Raw genomic sequence first — 18,231 nt, 5'->3', positions numbered from 1 at the left:
AAGTGAGGATATTTGTAGCATTAATAGAGAACCATGGCCAAAGATAAAAAACTCATCAGAGGGCAGAGATCTCACAAAATCTTTTTATTTTAACAATAAGCCTTTGAAGACTTTTAAGGCTGCCGAAGGAAGGGAAAGCCACTGGCCAGCACTCCCACAGTAGAATATGGTCTCTCCTCAGGGATTTCCATTCATTTGTGTAAAAAAAAGATTTAGTTCCATTTAGAGATTGTCCTGATGTACTGCCTCTCTAATTAGCCCTCTTCCTCCCCACAAACTGCCCTTTGACCTGGCTGTACATGACCAATGGACTGGAATTAGTGATGTCTTTGCAAGATGGGCAAGCATTTTCAGTATTGCTTCACCTCTGCACTAAAACATATATGAGGGATCTTTTTCATACCCTTCAGATGCAGAGTTTGAGGGTACCATTAGCAGAGAAGAAGGAGAAAAATCAGGGAAGGGAAGAAGAATCCAAAGATGATTAAATTGCAATGAATACTTCTGGAGATGTGCACTGTATACATTTGAATGTATACAATTAAGCTGTGGTTTAGCCACAGTTTGACCTGTACAACATTGCTAGCTGTCCTAACAGATTGGTTTCACATCTGCCCAAATTCTCAGCCTAAAAGGTTAAATATATAATACCCCTTACTGTCAATAATCCATTTTTCCTTCTTTCAGCAGTGGGAAGAAGGTGAACATACAGCTAATTAAAATACATTTGTTGAAAAGGTCATGCAGTAAGCTGCAGTTAGGCTGAATAGAAGGATTACGATCCCATTCACCCAATCTGGTGACAAACATACTGAAAATGGAGCCTGAGATACAATTAATCTGTTTTGCTGTCACAGAATGGGAAATGGCTCAAACTTAAGAGTATTCAGATTCTGAAAAAAATCCCAATCCTTAGTGTTCTCAACATCCTCTGGTACAGCTGTAATAGGTTTTGCCCATGCTTTTCACTAGGGATTTAAGAAATCAGCTGCTCCAATTCTATTCAAATCCAGTTTGAGCATCTCTTTCACATTCCTGAAAAAATACCAGTTTACTTTACAGAAGTAATTTGTACAGTGTAGTCACATATTACCAACTACTACCTCCTGGCAAATAACTAAGCAATTAAAATCTATGCTCTGTTTGAAACCACTCATCATCTCCTTTTTCCTGGGAGAAAACTTACAACAAACAAAGTTATGTGTGCCTACGTCTAAATGCTCCACTGCTGATTCTGATCTCAGTTCAGGAGTCTAATATTTGACTTCATCAAAGATAGGAACCTTTTTATGTTTAGATTTCACCAGCCACCAGAGGAATCTAAAGGTGCCTCCTCTGCACAAATGCATGAAAAAAGAAGTTGCAAACAGTGTTCATGCTATTCACTGTTCAGAGTCTGACATCTCCATAAGGCCAAAGACATGGGAAAATAAGAGGAAAAACTAATAATTAATAAAAGGAGAAAAATAAATTCATCAGCCTCTTGCATCATCCAGAAGATGTTTGAAAACCTATCTATCCTGGGGCTCCCTGCTAAAGTGCCAGCTCCCTGTGGCAGTTAGAAAACACCAGGCCTCCTGCAGAAACTGCAGGAGCTCAGCAGCTTGCCTATGAGGTGATACTGTAGGGTTATATGACCTATATGATCCCGAACAATCTTCAGTGTGCCTGGGAAAAAGAGGCACTGTTATCATTTTTACCAGTGAAAAGGCTTTTTCCTGTTCAGGAAGGCAGATCATCAGCAAAAATATTAAGGAAGTGAGAATACAGCACCTACTTGACTGTATTCAGAGGCAGAGATACAAATAGGCAGTCAGCTGGCCACAGACGCTGGGCTTGTTGGAAAGGAAATGTAGCCCAAAGCAAAATCTATTTATAATTCTTCAGGTTGAATTAGAGAAAGTTCAAATTCATTATACAGCTACAAATACTAACAGAATAAGGAGTTTCAGAACACCTAAAATAATTCATGAAATGACAGATGGACAATGACAAAGACTAACAATTAGGTCTAAATTAAAATGGACTAAAATCTGGACCCTGCAGTGCTGAACTCTTAGCTGCCTGGTCCTGCTGAGATTCCAGATCTCTCCTGCAACCTAAAAAGTTGTTGGCATAGATAGTTTTGCATATCTTCATCATGAAAGGCAATATCATGCAAAGATATGCCCATCTATCTCCAGAATTTGAAGCAGCATTGAGAGAAACATGAAACTGGTATGAGCTACAACACATCTCTACTGCAGCATGTATATAGCAGGTCTGGATCCAGCTGTGCACATAGGAGATTCAACAGCCTCTGAGTGCCCCATGCAATAACTGAACTGTTGCAGCACATGTGGGTCTGAGTAGCAGCAACATACTCTCAATTCATGATGTCTTCAGCCTGGTCTTCACAGCACCATAAAACCATGTATCACACAGTCATTCACACCTGCAACACGGGCTCAGAAATAACTTGCATGCAGGGCAGGGAACTATTAGCTAACTGACACACACAGCTAATGAGAGCAGTAAGTCCCATTCCTCAGGCAGAAGTCACTGCAGAAGTCTTTCTTGAAGAATAACATCTATATTCTTTCCTTCCCAAGGCCCAGATGGAATCTCAGTTCTTGATGCCAATTCCACTTCTGGTGTGAGTAATTCTTATTCACACCTCCTTACTCCCTACGTAAGATCAAACCAGGCAGCTGTAGGCTAGCTTGGGAAAGAATGCTGAGTAGACTATCTCCTGAGTTTGTACTACCATATTAAAATATTGCAAGACAGTTGCAGGATGAGAGATACTCAAAGAGAAAACTCAAAGCTAATAGAAATCCTGTAGTTTACGAAAAGGATGCTTGGCTGTGAGGAGGGAGTCTTGGGTTCCACCACTGTTGAATGCAACAATCTCAGAGTAAGGACCAAAATAAGTCTCTACCAGTACAGTATATCATACAAAGTCTACTACATCACCTCTGAACTTGTTTAGAGCACACTGACACAGAGGCACCTAAGTAATTGCCCCACAGCAGTCCTGGGTCTGAAAATTAGAGGACATGGGAGAGCTCTTCAGGCAAAAGGACGCTGAGCAGGTGACCACTGGGAAGACAAAGAGAATAACTACCAGAGAGGGGAAAGGGAAGAAGAAAAGCAGTTGCTTTCAGAGGCAGCTTTGGACTCTACAGTATCTCCCATGGATTCTGAAGACAGGTTGGGCTGCTCTGCAGAAGGCCTGTTAGAGGGAAAGTCTGCTTTCAGGCTGGGAATGGACTGCTCAGCTCTTTTACAGTGGGTGAAATTAATAGGAATCAAACTGATTCTTTAGGCATTTTCAGAGCTAAGTTAATAAAGTAATTGCCTAATGTAATAGTAGAGTTAAAGGAGAAAACCTGCCAGCAGTGCACCCAAAAGCTGTTTTTTTTTTGGATTATCTAATGCCTGAGAAAATACGAGTTCTGACTAGAGACTTTGGAGGCTACAGCTTGGATTTCTCATTCACTCTCTCTCTCAAACTCTTCAGTGGATAATAAGGATTAAGCTTATGCTACAAGCTTTCTTATAGCAGGTATCCTAATTAAAGTCCTACTCCTCTACACAGCTGTTTATTTTCATCAAACATGCGGAATTTAATATATTTAAGAGTTTCATTCTGCTTTCAAATCTAGTTGAAACCAAATAATGAAGATCTGTAGGTAAAAAAAAAAAAAAAAAAAAAAAGTGCACTGGATGATCACATCAGTTTTATTTCCTTGAGAAACTGAGAAAAATCCCCAGTTGCTATAAGGCTTAGATCCTTCCAGACATAAGTTGCAACTGAAGGAGAGTTTTCAAAGGTATCTTTTGGAATCAGATGCTTAAGTTTGATTAAGTCCCACCAGAAGATCTATTTCTGGGAGATTTTTCTTCATTAAAAGCAGAACAAAACAAAACTAACAAGTACTCCAGAGGAATGGACTCATTTGTTTTCTTCCTGTATTGAAGAGAAATCTTTTTCTTTCTTTATGACACACATGACCCTGCATAGTATTAGCTGTACTAATTGTAAACAAAAGTCACACTGTCAAAATAAAAGGGAGATGAATTAACAACAATAGAGTTCATTAAAGCTTGTTAATCTTTGAGAGGATGGGTGCAGTGTAATTGGACGAAAGGCTAAGAGCTATGTGGATAAAGCATTTCAAGGGAATACATTTCACTTCAAATGACAAAATAAAATTAAAAGTGAGCAGTTAAATCAACTGTCAAAAGCAGTTACAGCTGTCTTTTTTTTTTTTTTTAATTTTAAATGCAGCAATGTTCTTTTGCCAGCTTTCCCAGGCTGTCTGTCCTGCTGTGCTCTACTCTGCCAGGCTGGTTCTAATGGCTCCAGGGGAGACTCTACCCCTCACTGTCTTTCCTCTCTCTTCCTCATTTTTTATCCCACCTTATGCACTTAGCTACCAGGTCATTCTCATAACAACATCTGCTGGAGCTTTTCTTTTTCTCACTGACTCCCACTTTCCTTCCTCAGAAGAGCTGGTAGTCATTTTGACAGCCAACCACAAAACTAATTTTTACTATTGACTTTCTTCTCTTTGTAAGCCAGGCATCTAGGGACCTGCAATCTTCTGCCCTTCCTTCAGTCCCAGAGATCCCTCTACATCAGATGTTTCAGACTTCTTTTTTGGAGTCTCTGTTCTTACTCTCCGCCCATAGTCTGCTTATCCTCTGCAACTCTGCAGTCATGATATCAAGTGTTGGTTCTTATTCCCCCTCCTATTTGAGATGCCCAAACTTCTGCTAGCAATGCATTTTGTGGTTTGAATATCTTCTCTCTTTTTCTGGGCACATCAGTCCTGTGGTTACAGTTCAGGTCTTCTCAGCCAGTGCAGTGCTCCATTCCCTGGACACTGTCTGTTATCACTTCAGCTCCCGACTAGTCTATCAGCCACTGTTTCAGGAAACCTGGGAAGTATAAGCTTAGCACAGTAACATCTGCACCCACAGCATACACTCACCTTGTCTCCCTCTGCATTATTGCATGCTATCTCATCTCTCAGTTTAATACTGCTTCTTCTGGTACTGCCTATCTCAGCTAGATAGTCAACTCCTTGAATCACAGGCTTTTATGTATAAGCTATCTAAACAGCACACATACACTTAAGGTGTCTCTTCCTTCAAACATAAGCACATATTTTACTCTCACAGTCAAAATAGGTGCTTTCCAGGGAGGAGAGACAAATCTAAATAGCAGCATACTTTTTTGTTGTTTTTGTTTTTTGTCTTTTTATTTCTTCCCGTCATCACTTCTGGGTGCTTGCAGTCATATTCCTGAGTGTTGATTTTAAAACAAAACTGTAGAGAGGTGCAAGCTATTATTGGCAGGATCCTCAGGGTACCCTCAGCCCTGCCTGCCCCTCTCTGGATACCCAGACCTCCCCCACCTGTCCACAGCATCATGTCACCCCTGGGCCGTCATCCCTACACTAGTGAGGCCAGAGCAGGACTGGGTTTCAGCTCCTCACAGCCCTGCCATGCCCTGCAATATCTGCAGGCCTGTGTTCCAGCCTGGTGTCAGTCAGGCCCTGTTCACAGAGAGATGTATGATACCGGGGCTGCCCTGGTGCCCTTGATGCCCTCAGTGCCCTGCTCCTGGCTGGGAAATGGGATGGTTCTTGGCTGCCAGGCCCTGCCCTGCCAGGCCCATGTGGAACCCCGGGGCTGGGACTGCTGGCATAGCAGGGTCCTGACTGTTGTATCCAAGGGTGTGGAGGGGTTGCATCTCCACAGCAAGCATTGCACCTGGTTCCCCTGCATGCCTGAGGCCATGCTGAAGTGATCAGAACCTAATTTTCAGGCTTTCAGATAAAATACAAAGTTTTTATACTTCTTTTTTTTTTTTGGCAGAGATACTCATCTTTTTGTAACAGACGTGCCAAATAAAGAACCGTACCCACCCCATTTTATGTCTTCTGGCATCTTGTATTTTCCCTGCTTCTGGGCTGATCATGCTGGTCAAGTCTGCATCAGCTTGATCCTCCTGAAATGTCAGCTACTCCCCTCTTCATACCAATATTGCATGACACCTCCTGTGTTCGACTAGATGCTGAATGCTGATTTCCTCGAGTGTAAATAATAATCCCAGAGGAATCACTTGATAAGCAAGGTATTGTGAAACTGCTATTCTATTAAAAACCTCTGTTCCCACAGCTGTCAGCAAATGAGTTTTCTGTCATTTTTTACAGGAGTTACCTATTACAAAGCACCTGCGGGTCTACAGGCAGCATTTAAAGCATGCCCCTTTGACCAGAGGCAGCAAAAAGATTGTCTCTGCAAATCAACTAAATGTCAACTGCTCTACTACCATACAGTTTCTGGGAGAGGCACAAACCTAATTTTTCACCCTACCAAGGTAACAAACTTTTTGTTTTCCACCTCTCAAGTCAGAGCAGCCAGTTTGCACCTAACAGCTGGGAGCCACGTGTGCACCTCAGGTTCTTGGGGGTCTGCATCACCCTACCCCACCCTTTTCGCATGTCAATGGCATTGCTTCTTCTTATCTGCTCACTGAACCTTTTTGTGATGGACTTCAGTCTCAGCCCGTGCTGGCATGGTTGAGGTGGTTGCTGTGCTAACTTCTCCATTTAAATGTACCTCTAGAATGTTCTGTGACTTCCAGTGCTGGAAACAAATTGAGGTCTTAGCTCCCACTTCAGACAAGGTGATATGAACTGGCTCAGCAACTCCTGAGTGAAAAGGGCACATCTGCTAAACACTTGCAATTCCATAGGATACTGCAGAAAACTTCAGCACCTCCAAGGCACTGTAAAGAGCTGGGGCCAGCTGTGCACTACTGTGTTATCTGCTGACTGCTTCCATCGTCTGTGTGGACATGGCTGGCTGTGAAGTTAGTTAGGGAAATGAAAGAGAATCATAAATATGACTAAAGGAAAAAGACTACAGAAATTGCTTGAAATATTTTAGTAATGGGTTTGTATGCTTGTGTCATGTCCCAGACTCTTCTCACTTAATAACTACTCCACAGCAATTCTTAATTTTGGAAATAGGGAATGGCTTGATTATGTGCATGTGAAATCTCTAGCATCCTGTGCATGCTATATAAATAATACATAGTGTTACTAATGATATGGTAATACTATTTACAATTCCACAATTATCATTTTAATTCTGGCCAAAAAGGCAGACGGAAGCCTCATCAGTACTAAATGAAAAACACCATTAAAAATATAAAACAAAAATGAATAAACAAAAATGGAAAAGAAGCAAAAGTATTCTCCTTCCTGATCTATTTGCATCTCTCACATATCACTCATGAGCAAGCTCAGAGTTAGACTGTGAAATGATAGAAACCAAGACCTAATCATGAAGAGTTAATGCATTACCCTATAAAAAACTATAGCACAGGTATACTATTAAAAAATAGAATAGCTCAGTTTGAAGGAACATGTGAAGATCCACCTAGTCTACTTGCTCTGGCAAAGTGTTATAGAAATGATTCCTGAACACTGACTGGGACAGGACCTTGTTGGAAAGCTTGTTCCATAGTTTGACCCCTTTTTTTCCACACTGTCATGGTTTTATGATTTTATTATTGGTATTCCACATCGTAACGTGATATAAACACTGGGAGTTAAAGATTTATTGCTCCAGTTCCATGGACTGCTACATTTTTGAGTACCTGGTTCTCAGAAAAGAAGAACTACATACCCCAGAGGATTTTGCATTCCCATTTTCCACTCAGAGGGAAAGATAAGGCTGCACGCAAGTCCTGAGACTTTACTCATTTGCTGGTCATCTCAGCAATGGAGGCTCCCTAGCTGTCTAGAGCCTTCAACTTTAGAGTAAGACCTTTGGTTTCAGACACCCTCTCTCTCACTTTACTTGCTTTATTAGCTTCAATTCCAATTATATTGTGTTATGTTGCATTCCAACATCTTATTTAGTAGATTAGTTTTCCTCCCCAGATTGTTGCTGCTGTTTTGTTTTTGTTTTTTTGTCCCTCGCCCCATTAGTCACTGAACTGGGATGAACCAGCCCATAAACCGTTGATAAAAAAAAAAGAATTCTTTCCTAATAGTCAGTCTGAAACACTCCCATGGTGCAGCTTTGTGCCATTTCCACGTGTCCCGTCATCAATTACCAGGGAGAAGAGATCAGCATCTCTCATTCCATTTCCACTTCTCAGGAAGTACTAGAGAGCAATGAAGTCAGCCCTTAGCCTCCAGACTAGATTAACAAAGTGTCTTCAGGCTCTCCTCACTGGAAGTATCTTCAGCCCTTTTATCAGCTTTGTTGCCCCCCTTTGGATGCTTTCAAGTGTTTTAATAACCTTTTAATATTGTGGACACCAAGACAGCATACAGTATTCAAGGTGCACCAATGCTAAATATGGTGAGAAAATCACCTCCTTTATTTGTCTGGCTATTCTGTATTTAATGCATCCCCATATGGGTGTTTGCTCTCTTGGTTGCCAGGCATAACACAGGCTGCTGTTGACCTGCATCCCCAGATCCCTTTCTGATGAGTTGATCTCCAAGCACTTATCTCCCAGTCAGAACCTAGTCAAGCATTTCTCTGTCTTAGCTCCAGGGCATCTGGATCCCAATGCAAGGTCTCTCACTCCTCCAGAGGGTTAACAGTACTTCCCAGTTTAGTATCATCAGCAAAACTTGCTAAAGATAAATTCCACAGCTGCATCCAGATCACTGATAAAATGTTGAACCGAACCAGCCCTACAGCTGAGGCCTAGGGAGCACCACTAATGACTGGCTGCTGCTATATCAGCCAAGGTTAAATCATTAGTTCAGTAACATTTATACGGTCAGTTTGGGCATCTTCCAGATGAGGTATGTTTAATAGTAGAAAGAAAGATTATTACTGCAGGTTAATTGCATAACTACAAGTGTATGCGGTTGTTTAAATAACACTGCTGTGAACACAGAACTGCTTGCCCACTATCACAATGTTTTATTATGTCTTTTTGCAGCATGAATTATGATTAATGAATTTCCAGGTGAATGAATTACAATATTGTGATTAAACATAGTACGTTAAAATGTCTGTTGGCATCACTGTATTAGAAAGTTGACTCTAGTTTTGAGTGTATGAGGGTTTCTGAAACATATTTCAGCTACCAGATATGTGATAGTTTTGAAAAACTATTAAGGGGGTGCTTTCAGATAAAACTTCTTACTAAAACATGTAAGTAAATAATTGGGAAGAAACTATACCATCCTTCTATAGCTTATGAAACATGACTTTTGGCATGGATACATTCTGTCTTTTGGGACTTAATGAAGCATTTGTTTCATTTGTTTCCCTTTTCTTCAAGTGTTACCTTGCTATAATAAAACAAACCCACTTTGTAACATGAATGTCATGAACCATGCATCTCTACTGCTGTCACATACCTAAGTTTTCATATAGGTTTATTTTTCCTCAAGAGAGCAGGGAATTTATCATCATCCCTAGCATGTTGAGAAAATATCTCGGTTAAAGGGCTTATCATTAAGTCTGGCAAAAAATCTAACTCTTCTCAGTCAGTTAAAAATTGAAATATTAACTATCAATAATACATAAATAATTATATATTCATTTCAATACATAATATCTTTATAAAGAAAATAGTTTTTTTCTCTGAAGCCTTTAAGTTTTTTTTTGCACGAGTTTCATTGAAAAGATTATCATTCACCATGTTTTCCTGATTAGAGTATGTAAAAGAAACAAACACACTGATTTTGTTATGTTTTATCTTTCCATCTGATCAAAAGAACAGGAATGGCATTTTTCTTTGGCTTCTTGTATTTCATGTGTTTTATTTTGGTGAACTAAGCTGAAGTAACTATTCCTACTCAAGGAAAGTCTAATAAAGAAATTATTCCATCTTCAGAAGATTTATATCTCAAAAGATTATGTGCTATATTGCAAGTACATAGGGTGAAGTACATTTGCCCTAAATATTGCATTCTAGTCTTAAAAGTAAAAAAGGTATAATCCCTCCACAAGATATTGACAAAAAACTACACTAAATTGTTTGTGCCACCTTCAATTCCCCAAACAGTGGCCCTTTAATATTTTTTTCTAATAGGAATCATAGATCCAGGCAGCAGCATACTAATGAATCTAAACCTGCCAATTACATTTTGCTCTCCATTTCAGATTAAATGACTGTCTGTCTAGGCACTCATGCAGCCCACCCCCTCCCCATACCACGGTGTCCTGGTTTTCAAAAATAGAAATAATAACAGTAATAATGTACTGTATCTTTCCAGTTAGCTACAACTCTATGTGCTTTGTTAGGCAAATGATAAATAAAATGCCTGAATCTCAGTGTTATGGTAGTTGCTTCATGAGGATAATCAACTTGCCATGCATCCCTGATGCTTTGCATAGCAGAACAGAGAGACAGAGAAAGCTTTAAAGAGTCAGAAACAGTAAAGTGCATATAGAAGAGGAAAATGACCCACAGATTAAACAGCAGAAGAAAGTTGATTGGTAAAAACAGTAGCACTGCTTGGAATTTTCCACATCATTTTCTCCCCCTCCCACAAATCCCTCTTTTCATTAATTTCCAGTTAAAGAAGATCTCTTCTAACTTTCTGGCATTTCGCTGGGACCAGAAGACAGCTGGGATGTACGCTGTCTGTCCTCCATTCCTCATAACTGCCAGAGGAGCAGTGGTGAGGCGTGCTCAGCTTCTTTGACCTCATGCTCTGTACATCTGTGAAATCTAGTGCCGCTCATATTTTGCCTTCCACTTCTGAAGGTCTGGACCTCACCTTGGCTGTCAACACTGTACTTAGTGTTTTATAAATTGTGCCAAAACCATAACTAAACCAACTCATGACTTCCAAAATAGAAACATAAGTTTTGCTGTCAATAGAAAAATACTCTTCTGGCCACCACGTGTCCAAGTCTCTTAAGTTTACAAGCAGGGACAAAAAGTAAACAAGAATTGTAGGCTATTTTTGTGAGCCATAGATAGGATCTATGCAGACAAACTGTAGGAAGGGTTTGATAGAGGTATGTAGGAATCTCTATCAGCCAGCCTTGCCTTCTTCCAGCAACCCTCCTACCTCTGGAATTTTAGAGGATACAGAACAGTTTCTAGGGCTCTGGTGTACCTGTCTTCACAGGGTCAGTCTTGCTCTCTTGAGTCTCCTAACTCCCATCTTACATTTGGTAACAGGAAACTTGTTTTAGTTTGACAGCTTCACTGTTGGCCTATGGGCAGTGTGTTATTTAGCCATTTGTGTGCATTTGATGTCCGTTGGAGATCCTGTACAGACAGGGACTGGGGGAACAATATGAAAACAGAAATACTCCCATTGCTTGGAGATAGCCCCACCTACTTATTTGGACAGCAGGAGGAAAGAAATGGGTCCATTCTGGAAACTTCTCCTTGCCTCTAAATGCCTTGGCCTTGCAGTGCCCTCGTTTCAGTTGCAAATCCCTATTCAATGCCATTTAATGAATTTCTCTTGAGCAGAACATACATTTCCCTTTCTCACTTCTTCCTCTATTTCACCACAGGTTGGCTCCTGTCCTGCATCACACTCTTTAGCTCTGCTTTCAAATCAAGTAGAAAATGACTTCTCTTCAGCCGTGTAGGTCATGCATGAAGGGAGGAAAATGGGATACCGACAATGGATTGGCATTATGCCTGAAGAGTGGTTGCAGCAGCCTTCAAATTGGCTGAAATTAATGAAGGAGGATGGCTGACCTATACTTTCAGAGCCATCCCCGCATTGCTAAATGATGATGATAAGAGGTAATAAACTTGCTACCTAAACCATGCATCTCTCACCTTAGCTTGTGTCTTGGAAACACTGAAAAACTGGAGGGGAAGAGGGTGAAGTCTGCTTCTTTTCTCACTTCCAGTGCTGACCATTTGTTCCCAAACTCGTTGCTGACTGTTGTACAGATGTGCCGACTGGACAGACAGGGAAAGGTACCCAGTTTCTCTCATGTGGTCAGTCCATTTTGAGGGCCCCTGGGCCATCTTATACTGTAGATGTTGCAACTCTGATCATCTTTTCTCCACAAACACCAGAATGACAGCAGAATTCACCTGACAGACACACAGGAGGATACACAATAACACTATTGAAATTAGTGGCAGAACTCCACATCTGGGAGCCATAGTCAAGTTTTAGAGAAATGACTTCTAGGTTACAAGCCCCACAATGACTCCCACTGGTTTTGAATCAAGCACATATACTGCAAGTGAACTGAATGAGTTAACCTACACTGGAGCTGTTAGTTTTGCCTAGTAGGCACAACTGAAAAACAAACAAACAATCATAAAAAATACAAATACTCTATCTGTCCCTTCAGAGTTCAACCACAGAAACTGCTGAACTGGCACAACTACAGAGACAGAAAGATCTCTCTGGAGGGAGAAAGGATGGTGGTTTGCACTGGGAGTTTTCTAGGGCAGATAGATGGCTGCTGGAGGATGTCTCTGCTCCGTTGTTGAAGACTCCGTTGTTGCCTCTGACAGTCCTCCACCCACTTTCCTCATCCTGCCCTCCCTCCGGGGTGCCAAATGTTGGATGAGGTATTTTGGCACTTACGGAGAGGCAAGGTCAGGAGGTCTTCAATAGAATGAGCAAAAGAAAAGGATCAACATTCTTGAAAGTGATCACTGATAGACATTTCCCCATCTAACAATCCTAATTTGAACTTTATTGAACAACCCTGATGGAAAAGCCCTCAGGGGAAGCTCTGCTTTAACATTATAAACACAAAGATACATCATGGCCAGTTGCATTGTGTCTTCAGTGGAACCAGGATTTCATCCACCGAGTCTGTTAACTTGGTATTATAATGTACTTAGACAGTTTTTACATTTATTTCTCCTCAGATCTATTACTGTCAACTTCCAATCAGGAATACAACACTAACTTCGGCCTTCAGCATGGTTAATTCTACTACAGAAATAATTTTACTCTCAGGTAAAGTCTTACTTAACTGCATCAATAACCTATCTGCAGGAATAAACATTTTCCAAGAAAGGTCAATTGACAATCACAGGGCCTGATGTGCACAGGAAGGTGAGATGCCTAAATATGACTGACTAGGCTGAGCACTGAGCAGGAGTAGAGGGATACATGAACCCTCCAGAACTCTCAGAAGCATCTGAATGCTAAGTCTGGAAAGGTGTTGATTAAAGTAGTATCAGAGGTAAAAGCAGGAGCAACAGCAGGATCATCTTTTCAGAAATGATACATTCATAGCTAAATATAAAACCAGGCTTTGATAATGAAATTTGCTGTATACAAGAACAGTTTTTCACAGTAAGCCATTAAGCCCTGTCTCCTGAGACCTTAAACCCAGACTCAGAAAGTACTTTATAATGCAAGGACAAAACTGCCACAGCCTCCAGAATGGAAAAGATGACCCAATATATCTCTTTCTTCCATAATTTCTATAATTCTCTGAGCTTTCATATTTTGAAGATAAAATTCATTTCTGGTCATTGAATGCTGCCACTGCCTGTTGTCTTGAAAAAGTAGAAAGCTCTTCCCCAAAAGTTTCAGTTACCCTTTATTGCAGTCTTTCGTCACTGTCACTTCATCATCTTCAGGCTATCTGCCCCAGAAAAGAAGTGTTTAGGCTTTAAGATTAATAATAAGTTTATTGGAAGAGGTGAAAATGCAATAGGATGCATGATTTTTAGCCTCTAGCTGTTAATGCAATGTCTTACACACTTTGGGACTCTTTGCTCATGGAAAACAGGAATGCTGTCTCTGCTGGTATTGGAAATATGGCATGTTCACAATGCTCTGCTTTCAGATGACAAGTAATTGTTGACCAGCTGCTATTAATAAACAAGGAAACCGTGACTCTGAGTATAGCAGTGCCTTCAGAGAAGGATGTTTCTTCCAGCTCACCTAATCTACTACATCTTTTTTAGCATCTCTGAAACGTGGTGTGTTATTTTTGAAATGAATTAAGGTTGATATAGAATAGAACAGTGTAATAAAAGGTGGAAATGGAAAGGAGATCTTGAAGATCTTTAATTTCTTAAAGAAGGGATAACTGAAGCTTGTCATATGCATACCAAAACAAACAAACAAACAAAAAAGCCCCCAAACAACTGGCTTTGGAAGAAAACTGCTCTGTCTATAGCAGAGGACTTATTTTCCCCTAGAATTTACTATGAATTACACTTTCAGAGAGAAATCAGAATTCCAACAGAAGTCAGCATGGCCAGAAATGTGACACAAAGTAGAACAGGACAAATAACTGCAAATACGTACTCTGATTATTTCCTGCCCTGACTCTCTCTCTCTCCCTCTTTTCTTTTCCTGGTGACAACAAATCTTCATTCTATCTATTTCCTCATTTTTGTGCATTGTGTGCTAAGTAGTTAGTCCAAATTTCACTCTGTGAATTTGTTCCACTGGGAAATAATTGCTCGTCTGGGGGTGAGGATGGGGAATGTTTTATTACACATCTTGGAGAAGGATGTGTTTGGATCATTAAGCCATTCTTTTCTCACTGGGTAATATCAGATCAGAGGGCACTGGAGAAATGACAGCAATAGGAGCAAAAGATAGATGGACATATACGTGGGTAAGATGGATAGACAGACATGGCAGATGCTGATAAAAGGGTTTTAATATATGGAGTAGATGGAGTAGAAGAGATTATAAAAACTGCTATCTTCCTTTATCCATAACTGGAAACTCTTTTTTTGAAATGTTACATCTAGTGTTAAGAATTTTGTAAAAATGTTAAAATGATCTGATGTATATTATTTAAATTAACTACTGTAGGTTGCTCCAAAAGTAATGCCTCCTATTGATTTCCATGGAAACTACAACAGATACAAAGAGCACAAGAACGCTATTTGATAGAGAAAATTCTCAGTTACAAAACAGTTTCTCAACACTGTCACCATCATTAGATGCATTTTTGCCAGCAATGAACAAGAGCCTGCATGCTGCTCTCTTAATGATATGCAGCAGCAAAGGTGACCCACTGTCACTGATTCCACTGCTGAAACGCACCACTCACCACCTCACTGTGCTCACTTCCATTCTTCAGTCTCCATAAACATTCAGCAAGGGTAGATGAATGTCAATGGGTGCCACTGTTTCCACATAGAGGAATCCTATGACATACCTTTGCTTCATCTGCATTTCCATGTCAGACACCACATTCCCCTCTGCTGCCATCTGTCACATGGCAATGAAATGTAATGGAATATTAGGGGAAAATTCAACCTCTACTGCCATACCACCTACATCCAGCTCTGGCTTAGTGGGCCAACATAATAAAATAAAAGGCATTAATTCAGGAGCAGCCCTCATACAAAGGAACTACCAGCCTTTAAATGGAGAAATGGAAGGTTTAAAAGAAAATTGTGAGACAACAGAATTAATTTAAAACATAATATCCCTAAGTAATATAAACACTTTCTCAAACAAATCTCCAGAGAAGAAACTTCTCACTGAAATAAACAGCAATCTTGTATCTAGTCCCTCTAACTGATTACATCATCTGCTATATTTAGAATACCTCCAGTGTAACCATGGAAACTGCTTTTGCTAAAACTCACATTATTCTGTTCAACATTGGTTGACACTATAGAAACACTTTAGGAAGCTCACAACACAATTAATGTATAACCATTATTATATGCCTGTACATATAGTTACATGGTTTTTGTCTTTTCTTGAAGTACATATTATTCATACCCAGAGCTGTCAGATTTCTGACAAAGACTACAAAGAGCCAGATGCATAGCAATGGAGTGAGCATACAAGACTACAGGAGAATTCAGTATGTCCTCTGTACTCTGTTTTCAGCCCAGCTACCTAAGGAAAGAGCTCATGCTGACACACTGCATGCACATGTCTGGGGTCTTTCTTTCAGATATAATTTTGAGCTTAGCTTCAACCAAATTTGATGAAAACAAAACAAGAATGGAGATTTTTAATATCTCTCAAGCTTCGTATAGATAAAGTTCTGTAGAAGGAAGCCTTGCCTTTATTTGTGTGTAGGTCAGATAAAAGCAATCTGTACTAGACACAGGAGAATTTACAATAAAACTGGCTATGGAAACAAAGCTGTATGACTTCTGTAGTTCCTAAAACTATTTATAGTAATGACTGTAATAATAGAAACCAAGTAAAAACTGCTGCCATACACTACATCACAGAAGTGCAAAGTAACCTTCTGTTTCCTTACAAAAATGTGGCTTTGCAAAATCATTAAAAAGTCCCACAATAAATCATTAAAAAATCTCCAAGTATAGAATCATAGAAGGAAGCATAGGACCCCTAGAGTTGGAAGGGACCTTTAAAGGTCAACTAGTCCAATTCCTCTGCAATGAACAGGGACATCCATGGCTAGATCAGGTTGCTCAGGGCCTCATTCAGACTGGCCTTGAACTTCTCCAGGGATGGGGCACCCACCACATCTCTGGGCATCCCCTGCCGATGTCACACCACCCTCACTGTAAAAGATTCTTAAACAAATACCAGAAAACCTGGAAAGGGATTCAGAATAATGTTTTCAAGCAGAAGTCCCAGACAACCTTCTAACCTGGAAGCAAGAAGCTGCAAACATTCCGATACTTTAAATTTATGCAAGTGCTTTTCTGATATTAGAGATTATACTAGGAAATGAAGGCTTATGCTACAAGGTAAGTAGAGTTGCTCAGTTTTCACAGTGCAGGAATGCTACCACTGGGGCTAAGGTGCATCTGTGCTCCTCAGTATATTCAGAAATGATAGAAATGGGAACATGGTGACAACGTTTGCAGACAAAAGTTAACTGCAAATAATTGCAGAAGGATCTTCTGATATAATGTGACTGATTGACAAAATGGCAAATTAGTTCAGTATAAATATATTAGTTCAGATAAATATAAATCAGAGTGTGTGGTATGGGCAATAACCTAAATTGTACGTGTACAAGGATAAACTCTAAGTTAGCAATTATTACTCAGAAATAGATGCTGTATTTGTAGTCATCTCAGCACAGTGATGGGTAAAAAATGCAAATCAGATATTCAGAGGTATTGAAAAGGTTATCAGAGCAAAACAGAGAAGAACTTATGTCACTTATAAATTCTGGGTGCACATATTTTTATGACTCTTTATTCCACTCAGAACTGATGTAACAGAACTGGCTAACATGAGGAAGAAGGAAAAAAAAACAGAGAGCTGGGCTGTGGTATCCTTTCAAGAACAGAAGAGTAGATGAGAATTCCTCACCCTGGAAGAGTCAGAGGAGGGGTGGCAAGATTAAAGCCTATAGATACGTGAATTGTATGGAGAAGATGAAGGGGGAGTGACCTTCTTCATGCTGGGGAGAGGATGAAACAAGAAGAAGGGAAATGGCCTTGACCCCGAATTCCACTTTATGTGAGAGTCCTGCCAGTGGTGTGTCTTTTACATCTGTCCCAAGTTCCATATCCTGACTCCGAGTGGTGCTAGCTGAGAGTACATGATGTGCATGAGGTCTTTGCACTGATGCATAAAGAGACTGCAGGAAAGCAGAGGAATCATTACAGAAGCAGGGAAGAGACGTTTCTAGTAACTAGCTATCTAAATGAGCAAACCACTCACCAAAGACATTGATTTTACTCCACTGAATCTTCATGGGCAGCATGCTGTCACTAGCAATATCCCAGTTCTGTAGTAGCGTAATGGCAAGGCCAGCTGGATACTTCATATGAGCGGCACAGCACTTCCTTTAAAAAAAGCTACATTTTCAGCCTTTTTCTCAATAAGAGCTGCCACAATTTGCCCATGGCGACACCTACAATTAATTAGTCATGGCATGGGATCAGATCTGGAGAACAAAATGAGTGGTGCAAGGAATTTGACATGTTTAGTACACAGTCTAGAGAAGTGAAGGTACGTTAACCTAGCTCTAGGCCAGTACCAAAGGCTGAAGGCAGAACTCTTGCTGCCCTCCCACCACTGCCATGAGCTGTCTTATGACTCCTTCTTATGCCACCCCCTTCTCTGCCACCATGTTGTAAAATGGGTTGTTGAAATGATCAAAATAAAAATAACCAAGGAAAGAAAAACTACTTAAAATACTGCTCTGCTGTAAATGATGGCTAACTGCTTGTCAGCTGGTGGGTTTTAACCACGTGACTTGTGGGAAAGCAGTCAAATGGATTTTAAGTGCAGTGTCTAAACAACAGAAGACAAAATGAAATGGTAATGACAGCCACTTACTCCATCAGCAAAATGTCCCCAGAGTTACTAGAATGAGACACCT

This window comes from Cyrtonyx montezumae, unplaced genomic scaffold, assembly GCF_038088225.1.
Source record: "Cyrtonyx montezumae isolate F1298 unplaced genomic scaffold, pur_monq_1.0 scaffold_3, whole genome shotgun sequence".
Taxonomy (NCBI): Eukaryota; Metazoa; Chordata; class Aves; order Galliformes; family Odontophoridae; genus Cyrtonyx; species Cyrtonyx montezumae.
This window is presented reverse-complemented; position numbering follows the sequence as displayed.